Source organism: Hypanus sabinus, unplaced genomic scaffold (assembly GCF_030144855.1).
Source record: "Hypanus sabinus isolate sHypSab1 unplaced genomic scaffold, sHypSab1.hap1 scaffold_1163, whole genome shotgun sequence".
In the NCBI taxonomy this organism is placed as follows: domain Eukaryota; kingdom Metazoa; phylum Chordata; class Chondrichthyes; order Myliobatiformes; family Dasyatidae; genus Hypanus; species Hypanus sabinus.
The window spans coordinates 128,721-134,544 of NW_026779222.1; the positions used below are offsets into that span (position 1 = coordinate 128,721).

At 45.8% G+C, this 5,824-nt stretch overlaps 1 long non-coding RNA gene across 1 annotated transcript; it reads left to right on the plus strand.

The window, feature by feature from the left end:
- The first annotated feature begins 543 nt into the window (after positions 1 to 543).
- LOC132386443 (uncharacterized) lies at positions 544 to 2,308 on the plus strand. Its single transcript, XR_009509538.1, has 3 exons — positions 544 to 596; positions 1,565 to 1,608; positions 1,974 to 2,308. It is a non-coding gene; the product is annotated as an uncharacterized LOC132386443 (long non-coding RNA).
- Positions 2,309 to 5,824: the final 3,516 nt, after the last annotated feature.

Sequence of the window (5,824 nt, forward strand, 5' to 3'; positions counted from 1 at the left end):
CCTTTCCCACTCATCAGGCCTCACCTCCCAGCCAGTGCTCATTCCCCTGGCCACCATTCTGTCCAGGCGTCTTCCTGCCTTCTTCCCAGCCCAGTAGAAGGGTCTCTGCACAAAACGTGAACGGCTTAATGAATTCCATTAATGCTGCCCGACACTCTGAGCCCTTCGGCATTTTGTGTGTGAGATTCCAGCACCTGCAGAATTTCCTCAGAATTCCCCAGAATCCATAACTCCTGAGTGATGCGAAATCACATCTGACCCTTGCTGTAATTCATTTCATGAAAGAGTCTTTTAAATTGTCCGATCAATGTGAGTAACTCCACACACACACACACACACACACACACACACACACACACACACACACACACACACACACACACACTGAATCAGAAACACGCGGTGCAGCGAATGGTGAACGAGGCAATATTACCCCAAACACAAACTAATGTGATGCATTGATACTCCCGGGGTTTATCGGCGGAGAGTCAGAATACAATTGCTGTGAACCTGTTTAAACGTCTCAAAAATAACACGTAATCTTCTCTTTCAAGGGTGCGAGGAACAATGCGCAGGATGGAGACTCCACTTACACGGTAAGGGAAACATTAGCGTCAATCCCTTTTGAAGTAATTGTTTCCACTTCAGAACCTGAAGTGAGACTCTCGACAGCGAGAATGTCGAAGTTTCAGGGGGAGGCAGAAATGGCGGAAAAACTCATTAAGTATCACGTGTTCGCCTTCACTGTTGAAGACACCATCAGTATGACAGTGTCAGAGGAATTAGTACTTATACCATCATGGAATTGTTTTGGAGGATTGGAAATTTGCAAACATCACTTCGCTCTTCTTGAAGAAAGGGAAGTAAACGACAGGGGCTGATACGCCTGTTAGCTTGAGACCTCTGTGTACTGCAGGTCTGAAGAAGGAAAGGGTGAGCTCATTGAATGATGAATAATTGGAAGACCTATACTGACTGGGCGTGGAGCGATTCTCTCAACGTGAAGGACGGGGTGCTGGTCTGGGACCAGAGGGCGGCGCTGTGGAATGCATGGTCCGGAATGGATGGTGTGAGTACTAATTCCTCTACGATGGAATGCAGAGAACCCTTCAGAAGAGAGCGATGAGGAGGAATATCTTTAGCCGAAGTGTGGTGTATCTCTGTAATTTGTTTGTCCCTTATGGCTCTGGGGTCAAAGGCCCCGGGTTACGCGAAGCAACGTTGATAGTTTCAAGTATTGCAGAGTGAAAGCAGATGATTAGGGTTGGGAGGGAAAATTCATCCGTCATTATAGAATGGTGGAGGAGGCCAATGTACCGAAGGGCCTAATTCTGCTCTTGTGTTTTATGCTCTTGTGAACTTATAGTGCTTTCTGCGATATTTAATAATCATAACTGTGTCTCTGATCCTCTCTTCATCATGGCCCGACTGTTCCGTGTTTCTCTCAGACACGAATTGTTAAGAATGCGTAGGTCCTTTTCAATGTTCTTCTAATTCTTCTCTGACACATAAATGCTTTTGGTCATAATTTTTACTAATCCTGCTGATTTCCTCGTATTAACAGGGTCTTATCCTGGAGTATCGATCTGTTTACCGTGATCTGAACAGGTATGTGAACCGAATCTGGGGCTGCCGACACGTAATGTCACTTGTAAAGGAAAGCTATTCACTAATTTCAAGCCTATGGGCCGTGCAGGGTCCTGGTTGTGCACATCTCATAGTCACACTGAGATTGGAAGTTTAGAGACAAGTAACAGAGCAAGACTGGAGTCTGGCGGCGTCGCACAGCGATATATTGATATTGAAAGGAACACTTTTCCTGAGTCTATAGCGATATAATAAATATTAATTGCGGTTGCATTGTCACAATATCAGACACAGATTCTGAAATCATCACCCGTATTTACCCTCACCAGCAGCCACACTTTCCGGTTGCTGACGTAGTCAACATAAATTGTGAATTGTTTCCGCAGCTGACGTCACTGTGAACGGAAGCCGATGATTGGATCGTGAATTGGCACAGAGAATGGACAACCATCCAGGATAAATCCACCGTTCAAAATGGCTTTTTTTTTCTTTGTAATCGTTCTCCAGGTCTCTATTAAACCTATTCCGCGTTTCCTAGCCTCACGACAAAGACATCACAGAAGATTCTGTCTCGTTTCCGTCGCAGCAGCTTAGTTCTCTCGCATCAACCCAGACTGGTGCTGTGGCGTTTCAGGGGATTTCCATAAAATGACCGCTGTTCGAATCCCTATCCCGGTCGTACTCTATTCTCAACACGTGATCAGTTGTGTTTGAGCTGCAATGTCTAATCTATATAGCAAAATTACCCTACCGCATAGCCCTCTATGGTTCTGAGCTCAATGTACCAATCTCAGTGTCTCTGGAAAGTCCCATTGTATCGGTCTTCGCTCGCCACGCACCCATCACTCTCTGTGTGAAAAACGTACCCCTGGCATCTCCTTGTACCTACTTCCGAGCACAATAAACCTGTGCCCATCGTGTTCGCCATTTCAGCCCTGGAGAAAAGCCTCTTGCTCTTGCACGATCAATGCCTCTGATTATCTTATACGCATCTATCAGGTCACCGCCCATCCTCCGTCGCTCCAAGGATGAAACGCAAATTTCGGCTGAACCTGTTCCCAGAAGTATGTTCCCCAATCCAGGCAACATCCTTGTAAATCTCTTCTGTTAATCGGGTTTGTCATCGGTCGCTGAAAGGCCCGAAGTGACTACTCCGCGCTTCATGGCTGAATAATAAATGCAATAAAATGGAAAACGGTTCTGAAACCCCGAGTTGACTCCTGATTACTGCGCGAATTGGCACAGTGAAAATTTATCAATCCGGGACATTGATTCAGCCCCCTTTTCCAATGTTCCTATACGCCGAAATGTGACGTTGCTTCTTATTTGCAGAATGCTGATTGATCACGTAGTTTGAACACTTCATGTGGTTGTTTCATCATTCTCCCTCGTGTCGATGTTTCACTGTAATCTCGTGAAATGATTTTTGTTGAACTTGTATCTCGCCACAAAACAACGGACTGAAGGCCATATGTCAGTGATGATGGACTTGGTGCTGATTTAAATTTGATCGAGGCATCCAGACCCAGTTGTTATCATTTAGATGGCTGAGTGAGGAGCAGAGAGGGTTAGCAGTAAGGGGTAAGTTTCTCGGGCTCTGGGGGTAAGGGAGGTGGGCTGATTTTTCCAATATCATTGTGTGTTGATAGATTACACAGCGAGCTTATTCTCCCCTCTGAGACATAACTCGCCCAGAAATGGTCACCAGGGAAATAATTTCCAGAGGAATATTTTCATCAAAGGGTGGTGCGGATTGTTTGTTCTTTTAAGGGATGGGTCTGGGTGTTGTTGGCAAGGCAGGAATTTATCACCTCTCCCTTAACAAACCCCTCACTGAGCGGTTTGGGTTAGAATTTCCCAAACATTCATTTCCGTAAGATGTAATTAAAATAATGTACATATATATCATATATCCATATTTGCCACACTCAAACCAGATTCAAACTTACAATTTTTCCCGACAAGAAATGCGTCCGACAAGTGAAAATATGATCTACACATGTGCACGGCCATGTCTCCAACGACATTAACAAGTGAAAATATGATCTACACATGTGCACGGCCATGTCTCCCAACGACATTGACTGTTTCATTGAGGGTACAGGCAGGTTTAGAGATATAGAAGGCGATAGAGGCCTGGGAGGGTTACAGAGACAGTGAGGGGAGTAGCGGTTGATATGGATACAAAGAGAGAGTGTCTGTAGAGGCCAGAAGCCCATAGAGAAACGGGGAAGGGTGTAGTGCTTGAAGAGGGACAAAGAATCAGAAAAGGTCTGGGGACTGGCGGAGGCTCCAGATTACAGATGAGGGGCAGGAGCGGGGTGAAGAGTCCGGCAGCTGTGTAGTGGTGCAGGTGGTTTTGGGGGCAGGCTGTGGTTACAGAGAAACAGATCGGTTTTGCTGCCGGAGCACTCATAGAGTCGGATGGGCGTGGGGGCAAGATATCTAAAGAGACAGGGAGGGTGTGCATAGAATGGTTCCGGTTTCAGAGAGGGAGTGGTGTAGAGGCTAGAATATCAGAGACAGGGAAATTGCCCTTCATTGTTTACTGTTTTCTCTTTTAAAACATTCTGAAGTTGTTTTATTTCCGTTAACAGTCATGAATTATTAGGTCATTTATGTCCAATTATTGATGTTTCTCTCAGGGAGGGGGTATATAAACATGAAGGCAGTCGTTCAGTCCAACCCGGGACAGTGCCGCTCCTCCACCATCACATATCTGAATGACCTCTGGACCCATGAATACTGCCGCAACTTTTCTTCTCGTTTTGATTTATTATTTATTTTATGCTTCTTATCCTAGTTCATAGACACAATCATGTCTTGCTCTGATCTCCGCTTGAAAACAGCAGATTGAATGACATATGACATGACATGTACATGCATGTTTAATTATCCCCCCCCACGTACAAAATGTCCTAAAAGGATGAGGGGTGAGGATGTGATGAGCAAACCAAGCTATCATGGTCCAGAGTTGACCCCACCCCCATGAACTATGCTGCTAATGAGAGATGAGAGAGATATCTGCGCAGATAAGGGAGAGAGAAACATGATTTAATATTATGTATTTGCTGCAAGGACACTTTCTTTTCCTGCTTGTGAAATTCATGCAGAGACAGCAAGCAGGGACCGGGGCCTAATAGACGGTCGGAGCCCTGCAAGAGGAGATAAAAAGCAGGTCTGCGAAGACGTAGGCAGATACTCCAGGGCGGCACACCACGGGACACTAAAAGAGTGTTATGCACCAACGTGATGGTGGAGATTTGGAGGATCGATCAGAGTCTCACAGTGTGCGACCGGCAGGAGCTTATTTGCGTGTCCACCCTTGCCTGGGTGACAGGTCTACCACTGAAGAAAGGTCGTGCCTGGTATGATCACAGTCGGTGACCGCAACATGAAGACAACGGAAAGATCCACGGCAACGGCATCACCTCTCGCTCTCTCTCTCTCTCTGCCCCCCTCTCTCTCTCTCTCTCTCTCTCTCACTCTCTCTCACTCTCTCTCTCTCGCTCTCGCACTCGTTCTCTCTCAAACGTTACACCTGAACTAACTCGACCTAAACTGAACTGAACTGATTAAGGTGTCTACACTACTGCATATACCATTGTTAACCTGTTTCATTTATTTGCACTTTTACAGTACTGTATTAGTTAGTTTACTAATAAACACTGTTAGTTGCAGTAATAGCAGACACCAAAGTGTATTCCATTTCTGCTGGTTCGGTAACCCGTTAAAAGAGTACGTTACAAATCGGGGGTTCGTCCGGGACAAAATTAATTGAAGGACAATAGTAGTGTTTAATCCCCTTGTTCCACTTTTTTTCCTTGCTGATCTTCGTCTTCAGCTCTAGATCATTAGATAAGGTGGGGGTGGGGTAGTTGGTAGTGGTGGGAGTGATGCTCCGGAATTTCTCGTAGAATACCCGTGGTAGGTTACCTGTGCAACATTCTGTAGTCTGTGCACAAATCGGCCATTACGTGCCGGTTGTGGGGGAAAGGAACTTGCATGTTTGCATTTGCATTCGTTTGTTCTGTAGCAGGGTCTAACTCCACACAGTCAGATAATAATAGATAAGTCAGTGTGAGGAGCCTTCCGCTCTCTCTCTCTCTCTCTCTCTCTCTCTCTCTCTCTCTCTCTCTCTCTCTCTCTGCCCCTCTCTCTCTCTCTCTCTCTCTCTCTCTCTCTCTCTCCTCTCTCTCTCTCTCTCTCTCTCTCTCTCTCTCTCTCCCTCTCTCTC